Source organism: Meleagris gallopavo, chromosome Z, assembly GCF_000146605.3.
Source record: "Meleagris gallopavo isolate NT-WF06-2002-E0010 breed Aviagen turkey brand Nicholas breeding stock chromosome Z, Turkey_5.1, whole genome shotgun sequence".
NCBI classification, from domain to species: domain Eukaryota; kingdom Metazoa; phylum Chordata; class Aves; order Galliformes; family Phasianidae; genus Meleagris; species Meleagris gallopavo.
This window is the reverse complement of record NC_015041.2, coordinates 43,522,443-43,537,597: the sequence shown is the minus strand read 5'-3', so window position 1 is coordinate 43,537,597 and position 15,155 is coordinate 43,522,443. Positions and strand designations below refer to the sequence as shown.

Genomic DNA, 15,155 nt, shown 5'->3' with positions numbered 1-15,155 from the left:
GCACCCTGAGTTAGCTATCCAGGCTGCAAGCTGGTTCATGCTCAGCTTCTAGTCCACCAGGACCTCCAAATCCTGGGTTACTTAATCAAGTTGCTTAGAGCCCAGTAGAGTCTGATCTTGAATGCCTCCGGGTATGAGGCATTCACTATCTCTTTGGGCAATCTGTTCCTTTATAGCAAAAAAAAACTTTTTTCTTATCTCCACTCTAAATTTTCCCTTTTAATTTGAAACCTTTTGTCCTCCTGCTAAAGAGTGTGTTCCTTTCTTTCTCATAGCCCCCCTTTGGAGACTGAAAAGCACTACCTGATTTCCCCAGAGCCTTTTCTTCCCCTGGCTGAGCAGCCTCAGCTCACTCAGCCTGTCTTCTTAGGGGAGATATTTCATCCCTTGGATCATTTTTTCTGATCTTCCTCTGGAAATGCTTCAACAAATACTTGCCTCTCCTGTACTGAGAACTTCACATCTTGATGCAGTACTCCAAATGAGATCTCATTAGAGCAGAGCAGAAGGGCTGGATCACCTCCCTCAACTGCTGGCCATGCTTTGGATGCAGCCCACAATAAATTTGGCTCAATAGGCTGAGGGCACATTACTGGCTCACATCTAGCTTGCCATCCAATAGTGCCCCCAGGTCCTTTTCAGTAGGGCTGTCCTCCATGCTTACATCTCCCAGCTTGTATTAACAGTGGATGTTGCCACAACCCACATTCAAGGCCACTGTCAATGTCAGTGATGAAGATATTGAAGAGTATCAGTCCCAGGACTGATTCCTGAGAGACACTACTCATCAGTGATCTCCATCCAGATAAAGAGCCATCTACTACCATTTTCTGGGTACGATCTCACAATCATCCATCTAGCAGTCCACCCATGAATTCCACATCTTTCCAGTTTGGAGAGAAGGTTGTTACGGGAGACAATGTCAGTGACCTTACTGACATCCAAATAGATGACATCAGTGGCTCTTCTCTTGTCCACTGACGCAGTTGCCACCATCGTAGAAGGCCACGAGGTTGCTCAGGCAAGACTTGCCATCAGTGAAGCCACGCTGGTTGTCCTGTATCACCTCCACTCCCTCTCTTCTATGTATCTTAGAATACCTTCCAAGAGGATTTGCTCTATGATCTTCCTCAGGCTGATATGTCAGTAGTTCTCTGGCACATTCTTTCTATCCCTCTTAAAAATGGATGTGGCATTATCTTTTTTTCCAGTCACCAGAAACTCCACCATGGCTTCTCAAATATCATTGGGAGTAACTTCCAGCAGAATCTGTTCAATAGGTGAGCTACCTTTTTTTTTTTTTTTTTTTCCCAAATATTCCCTAAGCCACTCACGTCCTCCAAAAGATCTGAAAGAGCTAAGGTACTTATGAAAATTTTTTTGTAGTGTATATTGGTTTATGGGGCTACTGAATCATGGCCTGAAGCTCTGATTGATCAATTGAGCTGAGCAGTGAGTCAGCCATGGGAGCACAGGTGAAGGCAATTCACCTGTGCTGCAGGAAGGGGTGGAGCCTGGCTCCGCTTCTCCTAGACCCATTTAAGAGCTGACTGCCTGTGGGGAAGGATCTCTTCTGGAGATCCACTCCACTGTAGTCTATTTTGTGAGCTTAGGATAGGGTGAGTGTCTTTCTTTTCCTGCTCCAATATAATAATTACATCAGTCAAACTCCTGGATATACTATACCAGCTGTATGTTCATTGGTTGTACAATTGGTCTGCCTGTCTTTCTGCATAAATATAAAGTTGAAACTTCATGAAGCTATATATTAAAGAAATGAGAAGTTGTAAACTAATAGCATCATTATTGAGAGATCACCCTTTTAATTATATTCTTCTTCCTCTCCCAGTCTTCGTATTTCTGTCTGCAGGAGGTGGGGGAATTTGCTTTTATATTGCACAGTACCTGATACATTGTAAGCAATAAAAGCAAATAAAAGGTAATAGAGATTACAGTAATAATTTCCCTAGAAAAGAAAACAGCATGCCAGGCCTGCTGCATCAGTACATTATAATTCCTAGCAGGAGAAACAGGATAATTTCTCTCCTAAGGGAAAAAAAAAAAAAAAAAAGAAGAAGAAATGCTAGAACAAGCCAAGGCAAGATCTGTTTTAGCACTTAATATCTGCAGGTCATCTGACCACACCTGACAAATTTCAGGTCTGACAAAACATCCAGCATCCATGAAGTGGAATATGTAATAGTACATTCTAAACTACACAAACATCATGCATCGCTCTTTTTTGGGAATATTCTATTGTTTCAGTGCAGCGGCTCTTTTTTCTAGTGTAGGTACATGATCATTGTGACACAGAATGAAGCACTTGCCACTGCATGTGAAGGATTACTGAAATGATAACCATATCTCTCTCTTAGAGATCTTCATAAAACATAAACACTCCCTCGCTGTTTTTTTCTTTGGATTTGCTTTTAAACTGTGCTTTCCTGCACAGAGCAACAGGGAAGCACATTCTACTACATTGGAAAGCCTTTGATGTAAACACTCCAGTCAAAATACATGCACACACAAGGAACTATGAGCTGCTAAAAACATGATCCACAGTATACAAGTGTTTAAGTTTACCCATATATTTTGTGGAACTGGAAATTGGCCTACTCTTCTTTCTGAAAGGGAGAAACAATACCATTCTCACTGTAATTTCCTTCCCTTAACTCATTCTAGCAGACTCTTTAAAAAAAAAAAAAAAAAAGCAATCTGTTAAGGGCATAATGTTCACAAATCAATCAAAAAAATCAGATACTGGTCTCATTTCATTCAACAGACGTTTTGCCAATGGCAGCAGTTGAAGCTGGGTAAGAGTCAAAGATTGTAAAATGCTAATCTGCCATGCAGTCTACTCCATCTTCTTACGGAAAAGCCGCTGTTCCCAAAAGGGATAATACTATGGCTGGAAGGAATACAAAAAAAGCATATGACCATTGCTGCAGTTTGCAAGAAATACCATTTTGTGGGTGTCGTTGAAAAAAGTGTTACCAGTTCTTTTCTACAAAGGCAAGATAAAACCATTTGCTAAAGCAAAATGCTGATTTAACTTGTAAACATCTTTCTGCAGTTACTAATAAAATACATTTTCTGGCTAAAATTGCTAATCGAAAAGAACATGTCTTACATGTTAGCATGCATTAATAAGCAACATATTTGAGTTGCTTCCTGATTCCTGTCTGACTGTGCTTAAAGTCCCATTTCCTTTCTTTAACTTAGCTCTAACATTACTTAAGCATTGCAAATTAACATGAAATTCCAATCTTTTGATCAAATTTCCCAGAAAGTACTCTTCAAAAAGTCTATCTTCATTTCTCAAATTAGGACAGAATGCCAATCTTTTGTTCTAGTGCTGTCAGAGCAGCAATGTACATTGTCCTTTTAAGCTGAAATTTTTATCTGAGATGCGTCACATCCCACAGAACATTGGCAAAGCTCTATCTTCTGTTTCAAATAATATTTATGCTTATCTAGACATTTACGTGTGCTCTTTGATAAAAATTTCATCTGCTTACCCTCCAAAAAAAAAATTTCTTTATCAATAAGTAAACATATTTAATTGATTTTCTTTGTTTTGTTCTATTTTAATTATTCAGCCAATAGTCATTCAGCCATAGTAAATGGCAAGGATGACTCTTTGGCTAGTGCATTTTAATGCAAATCTGACCTGTACTAACGAATGAGGTGTAAGTGTCCCAGTTCTGGCTGAGTGGTGCCAGGCTCCTTAGAGAGCTGAGGCCTACCCTGCACTATGTTGGACACAACCAGTTTCGGATGGCTCCAACAGCTCCACTGCAGAGCACAGTTGATTTAAGAAAGTACTACCAGGCAGTGTGTGATAGCACTGAGAGGAAAAAGGTGTGAAAAACAGACCTGCAGACACCAAGGTCAGAGGAAAAGGACAGCAAGTGTTCCAGAGCAGAAATTCCATTGCTCATGGAATCACAGAACCTCACAATCATAAAATCATTAAGGTTGGAAGAAGCCCCTGAGATCATTTAGTCCAGCCATCAATCCATCACCACCGTGCCCACTAAACTATATTCCCCAGTACCACATCTACATATTTCTTTAACACTTCCAAGGGATGGTGACTCCACTACCTCCCTGGGCAGACTTACCACTCTTTCTGAGAAGAAATGTTTCTTTGTATCTGACCTGAACATCCCCTGGCACAACTTAAGGCCATTTTGGTCCTATCACTAGTTACCTGGGAGAAGAGGTTGACACCTACCTCATAAAAACTTCCTTTTAGGCAGAGGTAGAGTGCCTGGGATTCTCGAGCCTCTTCTCCACACAAAAAAATTCCAGTTCCTTCAGCCACTCCTCATAAGACACCTGCTCCAGGCCCTTTAGCAGCTTGATTGCCTTTATCTGGACATGCTCCCATGCCTCAATGTCTTTTTTGCAGTGAGGGACCCAAATCTAAAAACTACATTTGAAGTGCAGACTCACCAGTGCTGAAAATGGGGAGTTCAAGGTTCTGAGTCTGCTGTTTGCCAGGCCCATATTCCTCAGCATCATGAACTCAATCAGAGAATAGTCACAACAGCCCAGACTGCTTCCATTCTCAAGCTCTTTAATGATGTCCTCTGCACTTGTGAGCAACTGATCCAGTTATACCTTATTTCTGGCTTTTCTGTCCAATATATGAACCAAGAAGTTATTCTCAGCAGACTCCAGGAGTTTCTTGGGCTGCTTGCAGTCCACCATGCTTCTTTCCCAGCAGACATCTGGGTGATTCCCAGTCTCATCAGGTGGTCTCTAACCTGCTCTTTGCCGTAAGGGTTCTACTCCCTCAACTCCCAACTAGAAGTTCAGGGACTTGAGAGACATGAAAATCCTGACTGCCAGTGAAGACTGAGGCAAAATGCTTGCTGAGTAGCTCAGACTGCTGTCACTTCTTCCTTCTCAGTTCTCAGAGGGGGTACTCTCCTTCTCTTTTCTGACTAACATATCTATGTAAGACAACATTCCTCATCCACCTAGCACTGCTCTAGGGAAGGAGGCAGAGTAGTCAGAACCAAATGAATTAATTTGAGCCTAGAAGGAGAAGTTGGGAGGAAGATGTTTTAATTTTTGTCTTCAAGTTTTAGTACCCAATTCTATTCTAGTTGGCAATATATTAAACTTGCCTTCCCTGGGTCAAGTCTGTTTTTCCCATGGTGGTAATTGATGAGTGATCTTCCTGGCTTTACCTTGACCCACGAGGTTTTCATCTTATTTCCTCCCCCTGTCCTGCCAAGGTGAAGGAGAAAGAGTGGGAGTGTGGCAGTCAGTCAATGTCTAACCACCATGATTCCATTTCACTAAAACCAGATGTGAAAAAAATGTAAGCATCCAAACTGACCTTCATATTGATTTTATTTATGTATTTAATTGATTTCTCTGAGAATCTCTGAGAATATGCCACTTAAACCAAACTACAAAAAGAAATTTTGACAAATCATTTTCCTCCAAGGAAATTTTGTAAAACCAACAAATAGTAGGCAATTGATTTTTCTTCCTACCTTCCTCTTCTGCAAAGATTTATGAAGACACACATGCATCATGATAGTCTAGTATTAAACTCGCACTATTTCAGAGCAGGGATAGAGGACACTAAGAGGTCCTGTGGCACTGGTGCCAGCAGTCCTTTGTTACTTATATCATGAGAGAGTCAGCATCAGTCTCTCTGACTGTGGCATATGCAGCAAGAAAGGAAATTTATACACACATGCCCTCCCAGCCATCTGGTAGCAGTACAGGCCCAGAGCATAGATATTCTGTGGTATCTGTGGATTACCCTCCTTAGAATGCTGCAGCCACTATTCAGTTCTGAAACTAATTAAAGATGCAGGTCATGAAGAGTTGAGAGACAACCTGGTAACTACTACTGCTTAGAGAAGCTCTTTGCAGAAGACTAAGTTGAGAGTTTTGACTACAAAGCAATTAAGGTAGATGTCTTCAGATATGAAAATATTGTTGAATCTTACATAACACCCATTTGTACTACTAAAAATTGTTTCAATCCACTTGCAAATAGAGATATGACTACCTGTAGCATTCAAGCTGACAACAACAGCACGCATTTTCACATTGGATTACTCAGAGTTTGCATCTCAGCCTCTATGGCAGAGAATATTAATGAATCTTTTCAAGTATTATTATTATATCTCTAAGTGTCAGATACAGAGAGGTATTTTCACATTTTCTAATCCATCATTTTGCAAGCAAGGTTTTTTTAACTGGCGTCCAATTACACATCTGGGACTTACCAATAACAGAAATCTTCCTCACTGTGCAGCAGAGGAGTCATTAACAAACCCTACTATGCATGGGGCACTCTGATATTCAATCACATGGATGAGCAGTTCAAAAAGTTCACAAGAAAGATAGATAGTAGTCAGCTAAGATTGCTTTATCACAGTGCACTCCCACTAACATGGCTGTTGTACTCTGCCAGTGTACAGCTTGCTGCAGAGTTTAAAATGAAATCTTGTTTTCAGCATAAAGCTCTTCCTGTTTTTGCAGTGGATTCCTTACTTAATTTGAAAACACACAACAAAATCTGTTTTCATTTTCTGCAATTTCATTTTTGTTTCTTCACTTCTTTTTTCAGGTTTTAGTTACCCTTTTCCCTATCTGCTTTTAAAATGGAAAAAATAAATGGAGTGAATTCCAAAAAAAAAAGCAGAGAAAAAGTCAACAAAAGAAAAGGCCATGATAGTGAAAGTACATTCCATTTTTTTATCTAAAAGGCAAAAAAATGAGTTATTTTGATAGTTTGTATTTCTCCCCCCTCCTCTTTCCAGATTTCCAGATTCCCCAAACCATAATTCAAGCTGATTCTCCACTTAATGTGTATTCTGTCAATTGAATGTGACAGCTGCTAAACACATCTTAGATCAAGCAGATATTGTCAGTTATATAACTGTGGGAAGGTCAGACATTGGTTAGAGGTGAATTCAGTTTTCAGTTTTCAGAATTGAATATATAGTATCAACATATGCCTAGGCTTTTTTATTATTATTATTATTTTAGGTAAGAGCATAATGGAACTAAAATAAGAAAAACACTTTAAGGCTTTATGCTTTGGGGAGATATGTTATTATTTTCATACTCTTAAGTTTCTATCTGTATTCCTTTAAGGAATAAAATTGTCAACATATAACAGAATGCTTCTCATAGGCACCAAAACAGACACATTGTCAACAGCTGTGCTAGAAAACAGGTTTAGAGAAGGGCCAGGGGGAAGGGAAAACAGAAAAAGAGGAAAATATGCCTTTTTCTTTTAATATCAGACTAAGAAAGCACTGTCCATCAGTTATTACAGGTGAATACACAGATTTCAATTTTTGTTCTGCTCATTCTGTCCTGCTCTTTATTTGAGAAACATTTCAGCAAAAAGTTTACATCTACAATTAGACTGAGTTAAATAAACATTTTGTCCTCTTCCAGATTTTAAAAGAATTAAAGCTTAACATTTTCTAAAATATAGGCGGATGCTTTTTCATTTATTTTTTTCACAGACTCTTTCTCGTACATGTCCCAAATATTTAAATAAATTTGTACCTTTCTATCAGTTATCAAAGAAATATCATTTTTCGTTGTTCAAACTTTATTATTATAGAGAATAGCTTGTGTGTACTTGTAATGTATGGAGCCAACTAGTTCTGTGTGTTTTCAGGAGTCAATTGTGATGATCCTTGTGGGTCCATTGTGACATGGGATATTCTGGGATTCTATGAGACACGTGCACACACAAACACAGAGGTATACAAAGGTCTCAGTAGTGAGAGAGATACTGACAGCTAAAGATTCTCTATTATTTTAATGTATCATAATGATCATGCTCAACAATTCTGAGACTGAACAAACATATTTTCACACCATTATCTTTGATGGTGCAGGCAGCATAGGATAGAAGTCTATGACTCTGTGGGCCACAAGTCCCTGTATTACATGCCACTCTGTATTTTAACTTTTGTTGTATTTAAATATGAAATATTTTTGTATATGTGTATTCTTATGTTTTCATACTTCTATGTAAATACGCGCACTTATAAATTAAGAACAAACATGATGTTATTAAAAAGTATAGCCACAACCTCTCATTACTTGCAAAGCCACCATACTATTGCACTAACAATACAATCTTTCTCTCATTTGTGTGAGAGTAAGTCATCTCTCCAAGGAATCAGGAAGACCTTGAAAAGAAATATTTCTTTATTTTCTTCACAAATATAAGAATTTTACAGAGGTACACCTCTGCATTTTTTCCTGGGGAAAAAAAAAACAACCTTCGAATTTGATGCTGATTTTATAGAGTAATCATATTTCTCTTTACTGAGAATATTTTGTACCAAGCATAATATTTTTACCTGCAGTAGTATGAATTCCATTTAAAAATGAAAACAAAAACATTCAGACATTGTAATTCCCATATATTCCAGGCTATTGCTAGCCCTCTAACTTCTTGGTTTTGTTACTTCTTTAGTCTTGCTTTGTTTTTCAAAAAAAGAGAAGCTTCCTCAATGGATAAAAATTTCCATATTTTTTCACATAATATGGTACTCAATTCTTCAGCATACAAAATGATATAGTGCCCACTAACGAAAACAGAATGATTCCAGATTTGAATCAACGTGGTAAGTAATGTATTACCATAATTCTGAATTCAGACATGCTATAAACTCAACAAAGGAAATGCATTAACCAGCTTATCTTCAAAAGAGTTTTTGAAGTACCCAATCTGAAAAGGATGACCTAAAATGCAGTATTTTTTTTAAAGTCAATATAAAATATACAATTTTTCACCAACGAATTTGAGGTTGATATATTGCAAATTTTAAGACATGACACCAAGGCTGTTTTTAATATTAGACAGTGCTAGTTACTTGATTACAAATTATTCCACATTGTTGGGCTTTGCATTCTTGTCTATCACACATTAAAACTTACATGCTTTTATTTCATCAGCATGTAAGGATGTATTTGTAATGTGCTACCTGCCTTCAGACTGTGGGCAGAGAAAGTCTGTATTTCCATATCTCATGTAAACTATAGCTCTCTGGGTCCTCTAGAAATAAAAGGGGGAAATGTAGAATAGAGTTTATGGTTGAGCAGCTCTCTGGTGTGGCTAATAAATCCATACAGGGCAAGGATTATCTGCCTACAGGATGTATGACTGTATAATTCCCTAGCCTCCCCTCTCTTCCCAACCCTCAGACTTCTGCCACAACACAGCCCCATGGTTTTCAAAGGACAACAATGACACTTCCATTTTCAAACTGCCCTTACTAGTTAGGAAAGCTCGTGACTTTCTTGGAGATGTGTAGGGTAGCACCAAGGAGAATGTCAGGCAATCACATCTTTGAAAGCCTTTTCTTCATATAGAAGAACTGTCCACAGAACGTAATTCTGTCCTGCTATGATGTACAGCTCTTGTTGTCTTTACGTTTGAGTTTGTAAATCACCATACCACAGAGACTGTGCATCTGAGCAGAGTAGCAAAATAAGAAATTGTTCCAAAGTTTATGATATGGCAACGATCACTGCAAAAATAAGAGATAACAGATTCCAAAATCAGAGATATTCCTTGTATGTCCAAATAGTAAGTTCAACAATAGAAAATAAATAATCAGTATGTATAGATAACAATCAATTATCTCTCCACACATTCTCCTCTAAGCACAGCGATTCTACATGTACATTCAAATGATTTCCTATCAAAAATCACTGCTGTACTTTATTATACAGCTGGGTGTACACTCAAATGCTCCTTTTGCAGTTTCCCTGGGTTAGTAGAATATATGCCAACAGCATGACAGAAATAGCCTGAAGCAATAGGTGGCTGAAAGTAGCAAATAACATGCTAAAGCTGCCGAAGTATTTTTTTAAATATTCTAGTTCTGAGTTTCTGATGTTTAATTTTTCCTGCCAAAGGCACACAGTAGGTGCCTGAAGTGAGAAATTACATTCTACCTAAATTCCGTTGTCTAGTAACCACAATGCAGAGTATAGCTTTGCAACAGTGCTTTAAAAAGAGATTAAAAAAATAACAATCTCAGTATACAATTCTTCTCCACTGTTTTTCTTCCCCACAGCTGTGACTGTTACTTGTAAAAACCCTGGAGCTAGAGTCAGAGGTCTTGATGTGCCACTAAGAATTTAGACTAAAAAAAATAACTTTCCATTAGCAAAAGAAATGAAGCCTAAAATAAGGTGACAATAAGATCCCTTTTAGATCACACAGATAATTTTTTCCTCTTGTTTCTATGCTAAACTATCTTCTTCCACACATCTCTCCTTTCAGACAAAAGAGCATATTTTAATTTACAGAAAATGCAAAATTCATCCTTATGAAGAAACTAAGCCCAGTACAGGAACCACTTCTGTAAACTATGCTAATTAAAATACTGCCAAGTTATTTCACAAGAGCATGCAAACAAATCACAGTAATGAAAATATTCCAAATTTGGTTCACACTATTTGCTAAAAAAAAGAAATTTCATGTGCATTTCAGCCACCTAGCTTCTTTTGCTAGTGGCTTTCTTCTGGGGCCTATATCTCCTTGTGTAGTTATATTCCTTCCCTGAAACACAAAGAATAAATTGGAGTACAGCCCAAGGGAGATAAATATGTTTGTTATTTGCCCGTCTCTGCCCCTCACTTCCTATTTATCGTAACTATTTAAAACTGAAGTATTATTCTTTCAGTATGAGTGATATGCACCTCTTTAAAGAATTGCGTGATAAGAAGGGTTGTTGTTAACATCGGGGATGCTGACCCTAGCGAAGTTTAGGGAACTGTAATCTATACACTATACTGGCACTGAGACATAACAGGACTTGAATAGTAAAAGTTGATAAGCATAGTAAAATGCCTTATTTTCAAAATACCCTACAACTTAGTGCTAAGAACATTTGCTTATCTCAAGAATTGTCTTGCTTGGAAATTTCAAGATGGAGAGGAAAGTAATTTTATTTTTTTTTCTCTAAGTTCTGCGAAGAAATTAACAAAAAAGTGTTCTCTTTGTTAACAAAAAAAATTTCATGATTGTTCTGTAGTTAAACAGTAGATATGTACTATTAAATATTTGGCACTGTTTGGAAGTATGCAAAGAAAGCAGATTTTGATTTGTTTTAACTGAATCGAAGAGGGAGCCATAACACAAAGTGGAGATTGCAGAGTACCAGTTTCTCAGCATCCAGTCTGAGCAAAGAACTACTGTAGAAAGTGACAATTTTCAGATACCCCATTTCCCAAAGTCACCAGTATGAATCCAAAGGGTTCTTCCAATAATTGTAATTGTAGCAGGAGAAATAGTTAATTCTTTCTGCTTCCAGAACCAGACCGAGACAGCAACAAAAAATATTTTGTTCATTTGTCTTGTTTAAAACTCAGAGCTGATCAAAAACTATGGAAGGGAGACTTTCAGTGATTTTTTTTGTTGTTGTTGTCGGAGATTTTGAGTAAGCACACACGAAACACAGTGTCCAGCAGTACTGGGCAAGCCTATAAGCACAGCAGAGATGCCCAAGCACACAACTCCAGAGCTCCCTGCCTGCCGTCCCTTTGCCCACAGCCAGCTGCTGAAGCCTCCATGGGCATCTTCTCAAGGTGCCTGTCCTGAGTCACTGGGATGCTCTCCTTCACATTTCCTTCTGATGCAGAGAAAAGAGCAACAGAGGCAGAGCAATTTCCCACAAAATGAAATTCCCTTCTTTTATCAGTACTTAAAATCTTTGCTACAGCTTTAGTGGGAAAGGTGAGAAGGGATGATTTTTTTTCCTACTTTGTTATCAGCAGATTTTAATTATTTTCACATTCCCCAGACATCTTTTACCCTAAGTACCGATAAAGTGCAAAATCACGGAATGAGCTCATCAGGAATCTGTTTTGAAGCAATATAAAACAAATGCTGGAAAAAAAACAGGCCCTTAAGGTTTCATCCTAATCTGTCTCGAATGCAGCATCCAAAGTATTCTAATGAAACAGGATAACAATCTTTCACAAAGGAATTGGAAGGTTGAGCAGATCAGTAATACTGATAAAAAAGGTCTTTCTAGATAATACCATATACACAGTGTGACAATTCTACCCTGAATAGCATTCCAGCTGTTTTCTGGAAAAGAATATTGAAAACCTTTGTTCATATTAATAAAGTCTGCACTCCGTCTGATATAAGAGAAATTTTTTAGAATTTGGACTCATTCTTGCTGAAACTACGTATTGGTGTGCACTACAACCTATCATTAGAGATGCTTACAGAGGGCAGTTGACAGAACAATCATAAGAAAAACATCTCCCATCAGGCTTCTTCAAATGCAGATGGGAAATCAATTTCTATATTCACAGGAGAGAATTCCAAAGGGCTCCCAGCGAGAAACTCTCCTGCTGTTGCTTTGCATTGGCCCTTGCAAGAACCAGGGAGAATATTAAATTGACAAACTCTCATTTCAGCTACTGCAAGGAGCTTCTTAATAATCTGAATAAAAATAAAATATAAAACTGATTCCAGTTTTCACTTTTTTTTTTCTATTCATGTGCCTGTAATATTTCTAACCTTAATAATGATTCAAGTTACCTCATTTTCAACTAAATCTCCTATGATTCAGATAATTCTTTATTCTTGGATAACTCATTACTGTCTGCCTTTTGCCCTAATAATAGACAAAGTTTAATGGCAATTTCATGTAAAACATACTGACACAAATTCTTCTAGTTTTAGAAGGGCAGTATAATAGTGTTCCACCAAATATGTATAGACATCAAATATTAGTTATTTAAGACCTAAAAAGTTCTTCTAATAACTGCTCTGCTGAATTTTGAGCTGTATAATTTATTTCCATAGGAATCTGGAGAAGTGGAATCAAGATAAAATATTAAAGAGGAAAAAATTTAAAAAATATATAATTTAATTATGGTAAAAACCCAAAGTAGACACTTACTCAAAAGTCAACTTTCTAGTCTGGACTTAGGCTCCAACACAAGTTTCCTATACCTGGTCATTTTAGCCTATCAACTTAACACAGTACAGCACAATATCTGAGTGCTCAGACAAACACAAAATTTTGCCCAGTTTTTGAAAAGCTCTTTTCTGCTGTAACAGATTGTCTTCAAATGAATGAATAATGATATGAGCCTGGGTACTTAGCTATGACATCTGTTATGTAGTAAATTACATTCCATGCCACATGCATAATGAAGAGGAAAGAGGGATTGTAGTTCCTAAAACATGCCTCATTATGTGATGGTGCACGAATACAGGCAGTGACACCCAGGACAGATGGAAAGGCTGCAGTGACATAAAATGTACAAATAATGTTGTTTTTATCATTTGGAAAATGAATGTGTTAACTCTCATGGGGATAAAAAAAAGCAACTCTGTACTGAATAAAATAATAAGAAGTTGTGAACACTGATAATTAAGATCTCTCTCTTAAAAGTTGCTTAAATTACTTTACTTGTAAGAAGTTTGACTTTCTTTGTAAAGAACATGTTCTGTTTCCTTAATTCTCTCATTTTTTTCTTGGTAGCTTACACTTCAAAAACGGGGTGCACACATATCACAGGTAATCATAATATTCAGATATCAGAAACGCTGCTGGAAAATGATTCAGAAGACCAAGGTATGTTTTCCAGACATTTGATAATTTCCTATCATTATACAGTCAATTAGATTAATTGAACAAAAATTATAGTACACACATTAAAAAAAAAAAAAAAAGAAAAAAAAAGGAAAGAAAAAAAATGCAGCTGAAATTTCAAAACTCCAATTCATTTCCACTGCTAAAAATAACGATGACTATAGAAATACAATCACAGCCCATTTAATTAATACTAGCTTCTGAATGACCTACAAGGACAAGTGCCCTATAGTGTCATTTCTGAACTTAACATTAAAATGCAGCTGCCTGTGTTTAAACATTTGGGCCCACGCTCAATATTTAAACAACTGCTCTGGGCACATGGATGACTCTGCCTAATATAAAGCTCACAGGCTTGAAAATTGTGGCCTAAATTGTGAGAGGAAAAAGTTATAGCTCTCATTGAAAACAGTAAGTGATAAAGTGGGAGAGTCTGTTAAGAAATTGTTTGGATAAGGTTAGGAATGTCTAACTAAGCTGTTTTTTATTGCTCAGGGATCAAGATGGATAGAACAGGACTAGGATATTTATGGTATTCCAAGAATGGAAACTAGTAAAAGGAAATTCTCAATTTAATACAGTAATAGAGCTATTTTCAGACTAGGCTCATGCAGAAAACATAAAGCAGGTATAAGAAAGTAATTAGAATGCAGACAAATGTAGATCATAACAAAAAAAAAAAAGGTATACAAAGCTATTCTAATAAATCATTAATAGCATGAACAACAAACAACAGAAAAAGAAATAACATTACTTATGGTAGTTTCAAAAAATTGTAAAGTTAAGAGTGATAACAAAGAAAACATACCCCTTATCCTTACTCAAGAATGTGCATGTATTGGCAGGTATTGTCTTAAATGATGTGAAAACGTCATTCTTCAGGACAAAGAAAAGAAGTGTCTATTAAAGCAGATTTATTATTACCATTAGTTGGCTGGAAAAATTTTTGGAAGTACTAACATCCAGAACTGAAAAAAAATAAAAAAAGAAGGCATTAAAATATTTCTAAAATAACAATACTGTTGTATCCAGCTTTATTTTGCTATTTCCTTCCTCATTGTATTAATACTGCTGGAAGAGCTGCAAAATACGAACAAACTTAAAAGTGATTTAACTTCTTTATTTTAAGTTCTGTAATTCATGCAGCCAAGGAAGTGTATCCTAAATAAAATTTAAGAAATCTGGAGAAACAATGACCCTACTTTCTGCCTGAGTGTTATACTGACAAACATGTATTGCTGCTAAGTTAGTTGCGTTTGTATATCACTGAAGAAAAGAACAACCTATATTCTGTTTTCAATATATTAACGTGGCAAATCAGGAGAAAATTTTTGAGTGCTCACATGAAAGCAACATTGCACAAATCAGAGAAATCAACTCCAGTCCATCACCCCAGCACTGTAGAAGGTGGGGGATACAAGTGGAAAAGAACAGCAAGTAAATCTAAGTTACTCACAATGCTCTCCTTTGCCAGCTTGGTCCTTAGAGAGTGTAAGTGTAGCATCCCAGGAGACTATG

At 37.1% G+C, this 15,155-nt stretch overlaps 1 long non-coding RNA gene across 1 annotated transcript; it reads left to right on the top strand.

Annotated features, from left to right (window-relative positions):
- The first annotated feature begins 8,255 nt into the window (after positions 1-8,255).
- On the top strand, positions 8,256-14,627 carry LOC116217543. The gene is made up of 3 exons (XR_004162211.1): positions 8,256-8,633; positions 13,527-13,619; positions 14,483-14,627. It is a non-coding gene; the product is annotated as an uncharacterized LOC116217543 (long non-coding RNA).
- Positions 14,628-15,155: the final 528 nt, after the last annotated feature.